Consider the following 11,088-nt stretch of genomic DNA (forward strand, 5'->3'; position numbering starts at 1 on the left):
TCCTCCTCCCTCCCCTCCTCCTCCCCCCTTCTCCTCCTTATGCTTTTTTTGTGTAATCTCACTGTGTAGTTCAGGCTGGCCTTGAGTTCACTATGTAGCCCAGGTTGGTCTTGAAATCCTGGGTCCTTCTGCCTCAGCCTCCTTGTAATCCCAGGCATGCACCACCATGCCTGTCCCTCTTGTCACTTGCTGAAGCAGCTATGGAAGTTCTCTTTCGTGAGTGTCACCATATATGATACAAAGCTCAGTGGATGCTGTTGCTGAGCTCCATTCAGTGGAAAGGCAGGCTTGTAAAAATGTCACACAATGTCGTTCACCAGATCTGTCACTGCAGCTGTTTGTGGTTCCTGAAGTCAAATGACAACAAAAGGGAAACATTTTGAATGTTCAGGACCTCAAGGCAACCACAACAGTGCAAGTAAAGACTGTTGAGAAAAGTGTTCCCGAACTGCATCCGGAAGTGGCAAGGATATGGGGGGGGTGGGGATAAGTGTGAGCAACGGGATAGGGGTATTCAAGTGCCGGCATTCAGATGGGGCTTACACCCCGTCATCTTCAATCCATATACTAACTTCTCCTGGTGTCTTATTATTATTCTTGCATATACTTGTCTTAAGTAAATGAATTTGGGTCCAGCTACTTGTCTAGCAAGTTTCCTTTTACTGCAAGGTGAGTACTATTCAATGACAACCAAAGGTTGGGAATTTGATAAATATTAGATCATTGAAACAGAGACAACCTCTATGATAGCAAAAGGGAAGGCTTCAGGGGATTGATGATGATCAACAAGTGTTTCCTCGTTTCTTTTCCTTTCTTTTGTATTCAATTTGAGCTTGATGGGAACAGTGCCATAATTTAATAATGTCTTTTGTTTATTGGTGCTACCAAGTGGAGGAGGCTCTTTTTTAGGTATGAAGTAGCTATCTGTTTATTTTAAATACTCAAGGATGCAATAGTCACATATTTTCACCTGAGGAAATTACCTGGGTTTTGTTCCATTAAGGAGAAAATCTGCAACTAAGCTGGGTGGGACAAAACCCTCAGAGAACCACGATGCCATCCATGGCTGTCCCCTGATGAGACAGTTTTCTTCCCTGATGAATGCTCTGGCCTCATTTGGCATAAGTCAATAGAACATGGGAGAGGAACTTGTCACCAGGGGCACTCTGCCAATCCTTGTGACTGAGCCTCACCTGATACTAAAATCTGGGAGAGATGCTAAGTGGAAGAATGACTAAGCCGTATCTGTCTTCTCTAATCCGCGTCATCCTAGGTTCAGAGGTAGGCCATCTGTGGGCATTACGAAACTTCAGACATGATGTAACAACAGCACATGGATCATCTATGCATTCTTGCCAAGACCCCCCTAACCCAGCCAAGCCTCTATTTTTGCTTCAATTGCATTTGCTTCTCAACTGATCACCCGAGAGATTAATGTTTTGGAACAACAGCCCTCTGCTATTTCACTTTCTGAGTCAGACGTGGTTCTTCTGCCCTGAGCCACCTGCACAATGAACATGGCTTCATTTAATATCAGCTGTGGCCTTGAGGGTGACTTGGACACATGCATCTCCTCAGCCCGCAGACCAGCAGCTGAGGCGGGCTCCCTCACCCTGCCCCCACCCCCACACAAGCATGTCAAAGGCCTCTGCTTACCAGTCCTCTACTGGCAAAGCAGTTGCCTGGCCCAACCCAGAGTCAAGGAGCAGATAAAGAGTTTGTACCATTTTATAGGAAAAAATACTGTCTGTCTTACAATCTAAACAACCTCCAACATCTAGTTTATATTTGAGAAGAGACAGTTAAATAAGTAGATCAGTATTTTTAGTATGTACACAAACTTGAAATGTGAAACATTTTATAGGTAACCTGTTTATATTTTTAAAAACTCAATGTCCTAGAAGGGGAAAAAGATATGACATGGGGGGGAGGGATTGTGGTAGGTTTAAAAAGACATGACACCCAAATTCAATATAAGAACCTTATTGGATTATTCCTCAGGAAAACAATGACAGCTGTAAAAATTACTTGGCTAGTGGAGTAAAACTGAATATGGTTTAAATACTCATTCATTTTCTTAAAAATGATACAGCATTATGGTTATGTAGGAGATCATTTTTGATTGTTTCTTTTTTTTTTATACTGGTAATTGCATCCAGGGAACACTGAGCGACATCTCTAGCCTTTTTTATTATTTACTCTGTGACAAGTTCTTTCTTGCTCAGTTATATGGACTGGCCTCAGGTATTTGATGTTCCTGCCTCAGCCTCTCAAGAAGCTGAGGTTACAGGCATGGGTCACCCAGCCTAGGTAGAGGCCATTCTTAATCTCAAGAGACACAAGGTGGCATTGCCTGTAATGAGCTATAATAATGTGTATAACATATTTTTAAAGAGATCTTCAGATCAACATGCCTAAACATGATAGGAAGAAAGAGAAAAGCAGGTGTGGGGGAAATGTGTCCTCCCATTTTCTATGTTAAAATATTAATCAGCAGGGCCTCAGAGTGCACATTCATCTGGAGAAGAATCTTTAAAGACATGAATAAATGAAATGAACTTTCTAGGGTGGAACATCACCCAACCTGATGGGTGTCACACACGACAAAAACACACAAAGTGAGGACCACGTAAAGACAGGAGAGATGGCCATCGCCAATGAGAGGTTGGCAGTCAGGAGCACTTGGTGAGTCACACATGGTAAAATCCTTCTCATAACAGCCAGCCTGGCTGTGCATGTGCTCACTGTACTATTCTTTTTTCAACTTTTGCTGTGTACTTAAATATTTACATATTTAGGAATTGGGAGGGTACTCTGGCTTTAGGATTATGACCTGCATAATGCTTATGTTGAAATCTAACCCCCACTGTGATGGGAGGGAAGAGGTGGGGCTTTGAAGGAGTGATTCGCTTATGACAGTGGAGCCCTCACGAATGGAAGAAGTGATTGAAAGTCCAGAATTTTATCTTCTCAGGATGGGAAGACACAGGGAGAAGGCGCAGAATCAGGAAGTGGGCCTTCACCAAACACGGGGTGGCTGGTGCCATCCCAGTGGGGTGCTCACTGTCCAGACCTGTAATAAATTTGTTGTTCATCAGCCTCCCCGTTTATGGCACTTGATTTTAGAACCAAAGCAGACTAAGACAGGAAGACCTTCTAGAACACCATCTCTGTCAAGGGGCATTTCTGAGCCAATATTTCAATCAATCGTCACTGAGCTCTGAACTATAAAGACCTGGCTGTGTCTCTGCTTAGAGAATGTAATGCACGAGCAGTGGAAGGATAAGCAAATTAAATGAGAGAACTCTTTCTCACCACACCAGCAGCTCCCTTGTTTCAGATTTCAGGCTCTGATAGGAGGGAGACAGTGATACGATTAATTTGGAAAATTATGTTGTGTAACTGAATAAAAAGACAATGGGACAACTGCCTTGAATTCCAGCTCCAAGTCACTTAAAAGCAAGAGCTCTTGAAGGTGGCCAAGATGGGAACACAAGGACAAGAATAAAAGATATGGAAGTGGATGGTCCACATTGTGCGCTTAACTCTGTCCACCAGCCAACAGGCAAGACAAGTATTTCTTAATGAAATTTGTTCCTTTCATAAACAAGCCTTGGTCCTTGGACTTGATCCATCAGGAAAGCACTTTGTTTACTTATGTGGCTTATGTCTTCTTTCCTGTTGTTCTCCTCAGCACTTGTCTAGAAATCCAGACTATCTGGTTATTTCTTTCCTCTCTAGCATCAGCAGTGAAGTGTAAAAAGAAACAATCATACCTGCAGTTGTCATTTACTTCAGTAACGCTTGCATTCTTGAATGTCATCAAGACCTTTAGAGAATAATCCTCAATGCTTACAATGAATTATAATCATCTGAAATTTAAACAACACAACATTTTAAAACAAAGACAGTGATACTGGGATATAGCCCCCCAAATTCTGATTGATTCTTTGTAGGTGGAATTTTGGTATCTATATTTTTTTAAGTTTTTTTTCCCCCAGTGAAAAGGACTTGTTCTTCAACCAAACAAGAACAAGTGCTCAAACCTAAAACAGATTCCTAACCATAAGAAGTCCCTGTGGGAGCACAGGTAAAACTTGAAAAGATCCTTTAATTATCCCCTGGACCGTCTTCTTTAACTTTAAATGTCATCCTGAAAATCTATGTACAATAAATATGCTGATGCTTCATCTCATTCCAGGATTTACTAAAGGGCGCCTTTGCCAGCACTGGGTGCTACCGCGCACAACAGGGTAAAGGGTGATTAATGTTGTTGTCAGGATCCATCTAAAATAGTTTCCTCTGCTGACAACCCCGCAACACGGAAAGCCATGAGTGCCTCGACCTGCGTTTATAAATACTATTTTCTATTGAGAGAAAGCAAGATGGCTTCTTAAAGAAATGGATACTTTTGGGTCTGGAGCACAGAAGTTACGCCATAACTCCTAGAGCTGTGTGGAGCTGTTGGCTCCCAAGCAAAGTAGCTCGGCCCGATGGCTGTGCTTCATACAGAGTCAAAAGCCACAGCGACAGAGCTTCCATTGGACAAGTTTGCTACCATGTAAGCCTTGGAAGGAATAATGGCCATAATGTGAGTGCAACATGATCACTAAACCCTTAAAGTCCGTAATGATCCTCAAAATTAACTCAAAGAAACAGAAAAAGAAGAAGACACTGATCTGAACCTGCTGTCGACTCTTACGACACTTCATTTTGAATGGAGAGGAAGACTGAAATCAGGGTCTCTCTGATCTAGTAGCGAGACCCTGAACACCCTGAAGACCCTTCCCTAAAATACAAATTCCTTCTGTTTCTCGAAGGAACAGAAACCAGTGTCCAATTGATGCATGAAAGCTCTTCTTTACAGAGGGACACTGCTTGATTTTTCTTTAAAGTAAGTTTTAAAAAATCATCAAGAGCCAATGAAACAACCGAGGGATGCATTGATCACTAGTGGATGATGCAAATGTTAGGATGTTAGTGGGACCCATGCTGTTGCTAAGAATGCTGTGCACTTTTCCTCCTGACCTACCTAATACGTCTGACAAAAGGCACCAAGTGACACCATGCAAGACACTGAACAGGAGGCAACAAAGGCCAGTGAGCCCCAAGAGATGGAAACAAAGAAGCTGAGCCTGCTAAATGTCCACCTTTGCAGCTTGCTGTTCATGCTGGGCCCAGGGAAGGGAACAGGAGGTCAGAGAGCTCCCCAAGCTGAGGAGCTGCAGTGGCAGCCAAGAAGCTAAGGCACCCGGGCTTTGCAGGGCAACACAGAAGTGACCCCCATTAAGCAAATTCTTGGGGGTAATATCACTTGTGGATCCAGCTGATGCTGCACATGCGTGTAAAGACATTGCCTGAGGCCAGGAGAAGAACTACGAAAGCAATTGGAGCAAATTAAACTTCATACTCAAAGTAACTCTGACAGCAAGCAAATAAGGAAACAAAAACTTGCAGGGATGTCTTTTTTAGTGAAATAACACCCATTTGGTATCATCGTTCAGAAACTGGAGAAGACTGGGTGTGGTGACACACGCCTGTAATCCCAGCACTTGGGAGGCTGTAAACAGGCAGATAACTGAGTCTGATCTAGGAGTGAGACCCTGAACACCCTGTAGACCCTTCCCTAAAATAAAAAAAAGAAACTGGAGGAAAAAATACTTTCCAACACATGCTCTAGAACTAGCATTGCTTTGATACCGAATCAGATCTGAATTCTATTAAAAATAAAAAGGAAATTATGTACCCATATCCATTCTGAACACACATGAAGAAAACCTACATGGTGTGTCACAGATGGTATCCCACAGAGCACAAGATCATGACCAGGAGAGGTTTCTCCCTGCAATACGAAGCTGGCTTAGCACTTCAAAATCAATATTTATTCCAAAAAGAAAAGCTAATAAGCTGTAGAAGGGAAACCTTGTGAACCTGATAAAAGGAAACTCTAAAGATCCGGTTTCCATCTTAATTAATACTAAATGGCTGACCATTTTTTGCCAGAAAACCTTTCACCACTTCTACCCAATATTGTGCTGAGGTTGCAGCCAGACCTTAAGGCAAGTGGAGAAATAGATGAGTAAAAGGAAGGCATAAAATTTTCATACAGCTATTTGCAAGGTTTCTAAAGAATTTTCAAAAAAAAAATCAATGAGAATCGACAGATGAATTAAGCAAGGTTGTTAGACATCAGTTCAACATAAAAGAAGCCAGCTGACTTGAGTACACATTAGAAATAGCATCTAATGTGAAGCAACATCATTTACGGTAGCATCAAAAGTGTAAAATAGATACACATATGATGAAAATGTGTACAGCTTGTCCCCTGAAAGTCAAAAACATTGCTGAGATGAATTAGAGAAGAACTAAATAAATGGACAGACACAATCATTTGTCCATATTTGCAAATTCTACATTCACGGATTCAATCAATCGTGTATTAGAACTATTCAGGAAAAAAAAATGCGCATCTGCATGGAGCATATGCAACTTCTGTTTTGCCATTATTCCCTAAACAGCATAATATAACAACTATTCATGTGGGATTTACACTGTATTAAGTATTGCAAGTAACTTTAGCATGATTGCATTAACATACTATTTGCATATAGCCACCACATGTGCATTGGGACTTACTTGCTTGGCCATGGATTTTGGAATTAGAGCACAAATCTTGCAATCTGTCCCTCCGTACTACTGACAGATGACTGCTGTTTATGGATCCGAAGATGGAATATTGTCAAAGCGTCAACTCTCCACAGATTTATTTATAGCTTCGATGTTATCTCAGTTAAAATTCCAGCAGGCTTTTTTGTAGACATTGACAAGTTGATTCCAAAACTAATAAGGAAAATGAAGGGTGTAGAATATAAAAAACAGCTTTGAAAAAAGAAAACACAGTTTGAGTCACTACACCACCTCAACAGAACAAAACGAGTACTCCAAAGCAGAGCCATGCACGTAGGATCAAGTGATTTTCAAAAAAGATGCAAAACAATTCAGTTGAAAAAAATAATCTTTTCAGTGGATAGCACTGGAACAATTTGATGCATTTGTGATGCGTACCTGGAGTCATATGAAAGTTAGCTTGAATTAGATTACAGATTTAAACTTAAAACCCAAACTATAAAACTTCTAGTATGTCTCAGTTACTCTTCTCTCATTGCTGGGGCAAATACCCAACACCCCAAATGAAGGAAGGAAAGGTTTATTTAGCTCACAGTTACTGGAGGTTTCAGTCCATACTCAGCTGGCTCCAAGGCCCAGTGACACATGGCAGAGAGCAGCTGTTCATGGAGGCGACAAAGAGCAGAGAGCAAATGAAGGAGTAGTGGCAACAGAGGCAACAGAGAGGAAGTCTGTCTCTCTGTCTCTCTTATGTTACATTCAGACTATCCACTCCAGGCTGGGTGAAGCACTCACACCCATAATCCCAGCAGTACTCAGACCCATAATCCCAGCCTTGGATCACCCATAATCCTAGCGGATCATGAGATAATCACAAACTCTAGAAGTCCACCCCATGGCTACATGACACATTGAGGAGACACCTAGAGACAAATCCTAACAGTGAAACATAAAGAAAAACCCGGTGCCCTTTAATGTGACAAAGATTTCTAAGATATAACAGCAAAAGCATGAGTGATTAAAATGAAATATTGATAAATTGCATATAATCAAAATAAAGAGCTTTTGCTTGTTGAAAGATACTAGTAAGAAAATTAAACAGACAAACAGCAGATTGGGAGAGAGTACCTGCAATTCACAGAGCTGAAAATCACTTATGTTCAGAACTTATAGAGAACTCTCAAAACTCAATACGAAAAAAAAGTGAACCAACTACTGGCATATATTGCAACATGGATCTATCTCCAAATAATTATACTGAGTTTTTAAAAAGGCCAATTTTTAAAGTAAAAGCACACATTACAGGGTTCCATCTATATAATCTATAGAATTCCATCTAGAAAATTCAAATTTACCTGTAATGACAGTAGATCTGTGATTGCTTGGGATAGGGGAAGGAAAAAGGGAAAGAAGAAACTTTTTTTGGAGGGAGATAATGAAGGTATTCACTGTCTTTACTGTATGACAAGTTCACAGGGACAGGCACACTTCAGAACTTAACAAATCATACACTCGACACACGTACAGTTTGCTATATGGCAATTATATGCCAGTGAAGCTAAGAAAAGATGATAGGGTGTATTGATCCACTTGACAGACTGATTAAAATCTATACCTACAGGTTAACTGCTGCTTGAACAGGAAAAAAAAAAAAGATCATTACAAAAGAGATATCTGGCTGGTACCATGGTAACCAGCAGATCAAATTTAGTACCAATGATGGTGGGAGGAAAGGACATTTAGTGCCTCCTAATATAATCCACTGAGTTGAAAGTGCCACCTATTATTACCTGAAAGGTTTAACCTGAATCTTAGCAAATTGTTGGCACCTAACGTTAAGATTACAGAATGTATCAGGAACAGAAGAGGTTAAACAAGACCCCCTGAAAGCAATTAGAGAGATGTAAGGTACAGACTCTCCTACAAGACAGTTTGCCTCATTGCTTCAAGAAGTTAATACACAGGGCCGGGGAGATGGCTCAGTGGAATAAGTGCTTCCCTGGCAAGTGCAGGGGCCTGAGTTCAATCCCTGGTTCTGAAAAAAAAAAAAAAGAAGAAGTTGATACACAAGGAAATTTGATGAGAGATAAAAAAAAAAATGGTGAGATGTTCTTAGATTTGACTTTAGGAAAAACAAAAATATTTTGGAGAAAATAAATAGTTCAAGGGGGACTGAAATGCTATCCTAATTTGTAATTTGTATTTGCTACAGTACAAAACTCTTCTCTCCTCACGTTTACTTGTGTGGAGTAATGAAAAGAAAATGGTACACACGTAACTGTGGGAGACTTGCGAAGCCAGGTACTCCAGGGAGAGTGGACAGTTGGCTTGTGGCCTGCAGCAGAGGCAGAAAACGGAAGTGGTTCCTTAACAAAAAGACACCACCCAGTCCAGAATTACGGCCCTGGCTTCTAAGACAGGTCACAGAGGGACTGTCATGTCAGCTCTGTATCGGCCTATCAGAACAATCACTGCTTGGCGTTTTGCATTACCTTCCTTGACTTGCACTGACACGATCAAAGATTCCATTTCATAATCTCTCTCTCTTGCTCTTTCTCTCTGTCTCTCTGTCTCTCTGTCTCTCTCTGTCTCTCTGTCTCTCTGTCTCTCTCTGTCTCTCTGTCTGTCTGTCTGTCTCTGTCTCTCTCTGTCTCTGTCTCTCTCTCTCTCTCTCTCTCTCTCTCTCTCTCTCTCTCTCTCTCTCTCTCGGTGATGTGGAGATTGAACACATAAACCCACCTATATCCCAACCTGTTTATAAACTTCTCCTTTTGAGACCAAGTCTCTCAGAGTTGCCCAGGCTGGCCTCAGACTTGCCATCCTCCTGCCTCAGCCTCCTAAGAAGCTGAGATTACAGGTGTGCACCACTGCACCTGGCTATACTCTCCACACAAACACCACAGGTCAGTTTAGAATGGAATTCTTAGGGCAAAGCTTCCATGAGAGGAAAAATCACAATAATCTGACATAGAGCAAGAGCTCTGTGACCCTTGCCAGCACATCTGTGCTTGTGGCTTTGGAGGGAAGGATGTGTGTCTGTGACTATCTAAACACACAGCTGGCAAAGGCAACCGCCAGGCTTTTTGGAGCAAATTTGAACCATTTAAAAAACAAAAACAAACAAACAAACAAACAAAACACTCTCAATGTTACCAGACTCTGGGCCTCACATCACTACATTTTCAAGACTTTTTTCCAATAAAGGATGAAGAGTAGTAAATAATGTGCTTTCCCAGAGAACATTTTGCTGATTTTCTAGAAGAACACTGAGCCTCTGAACAACCTTCAAATAGACAGATGCCAGCCAGGCGTGCACATGCTTACACACACACACACACACACACACACACACACACAAACAAAACTGGGATGGAATATTGAGAGTAGAGGAACCTAGGAACATTTAGTCAGGATGGTTGGACATGGGTGAGTTTTCATGGTTGGCTTATGCGGTGAATACCTTTGATCAACCCAATGAGGTCATTCTTTCCATTCAAAACCTTACAGGCCAACAGGAAAACTTGAAAACCACTATGTGCTTTCTGTCCAAGTTGCTGCTCTGGAAAGGGGTGTGGGAGGAGGCAATCATATTAACTTTTCAATGCTAGAGGAAAGGAAAGTTTCTCTGGGCTGAAGTAGAGTCAATGCTTTTTCAATTTTTCTGCAGGCAAAAGTACACAGTCACCTGGAATCCTGAAAAATTCTTTCGATGGTAATTTCTGCTCCAGTGATCTTGAAATTAAACGTGTGTTGGTGATCCCGAACTTGTTGACATCGAGTCTGCAGTCTCTGCCAAAAATGACCTCATGAAGGAACTGAGACTACAAGCCTCGATCTGCAAGACCCTGGGGACATCTGGCGGATGGAAGCCCGCCCTTGTCTTGCATCTTGAGGGACCGCATCTCATTGCTGCCTTTGTGAGCCATGATCCTGAAGGAGTGTTTGGTCGCCTGTCAGTCAGAACACAAGCAATGCACTGGCTGTCTGGCTGTCCAAGGTGACGCGTGCGTTTCATCCAATACGCTCCGTAGTTTCACCCTCTGCTTCAAACTCAGCAACAGCGCCTCTGCTGTTACATTCACCTTCAAGCAGTTTAAAATGTATCTTTTGTCTTATCCACTTGTGTGCCTGAATTTTACACACTTTTGCATAGCTTTGCAATCATTTTGCATATTTCTCAAGAATGGTGATTAATTTCTGCTTTAAAAATTTGAAAGGGAGGGCTGGACTTTTAGCTCAGCGGACTAAAGCTCTTAGGCAGAGTGTAGCAGCTGAGGTTCGATCCCTGGCGTGGCATGGCATGCCGTGCCTGCCCCGCCCAAGGGGTGCACTGAGACGGCCACTGAGACTGGGCATGGTGGTGCACACCTGTAATCCCAGCACTTGGGAAGCTGAAAACAAGAGAATTGCTGAGGCCCATTTGCATAGTGAGACCCTGTAAACCCTGTCCTAAATACAAAA

The sequence above is a fragment of the Octodon degus genome, unplaced genomic scaffold (assembly GCF_000260255.1).
Source record: "Octodon degus isolate 3935 unplaced genomic scaffold, OctDeg1.0 scaffold00096, whole genome shotgun sequence".
NCBI classification, from domain to species: Eukaryota; Metazoa; Chordata; class Mammalia; order Rodentia; family Octodontidae; genus Octodon; species Octodon degus.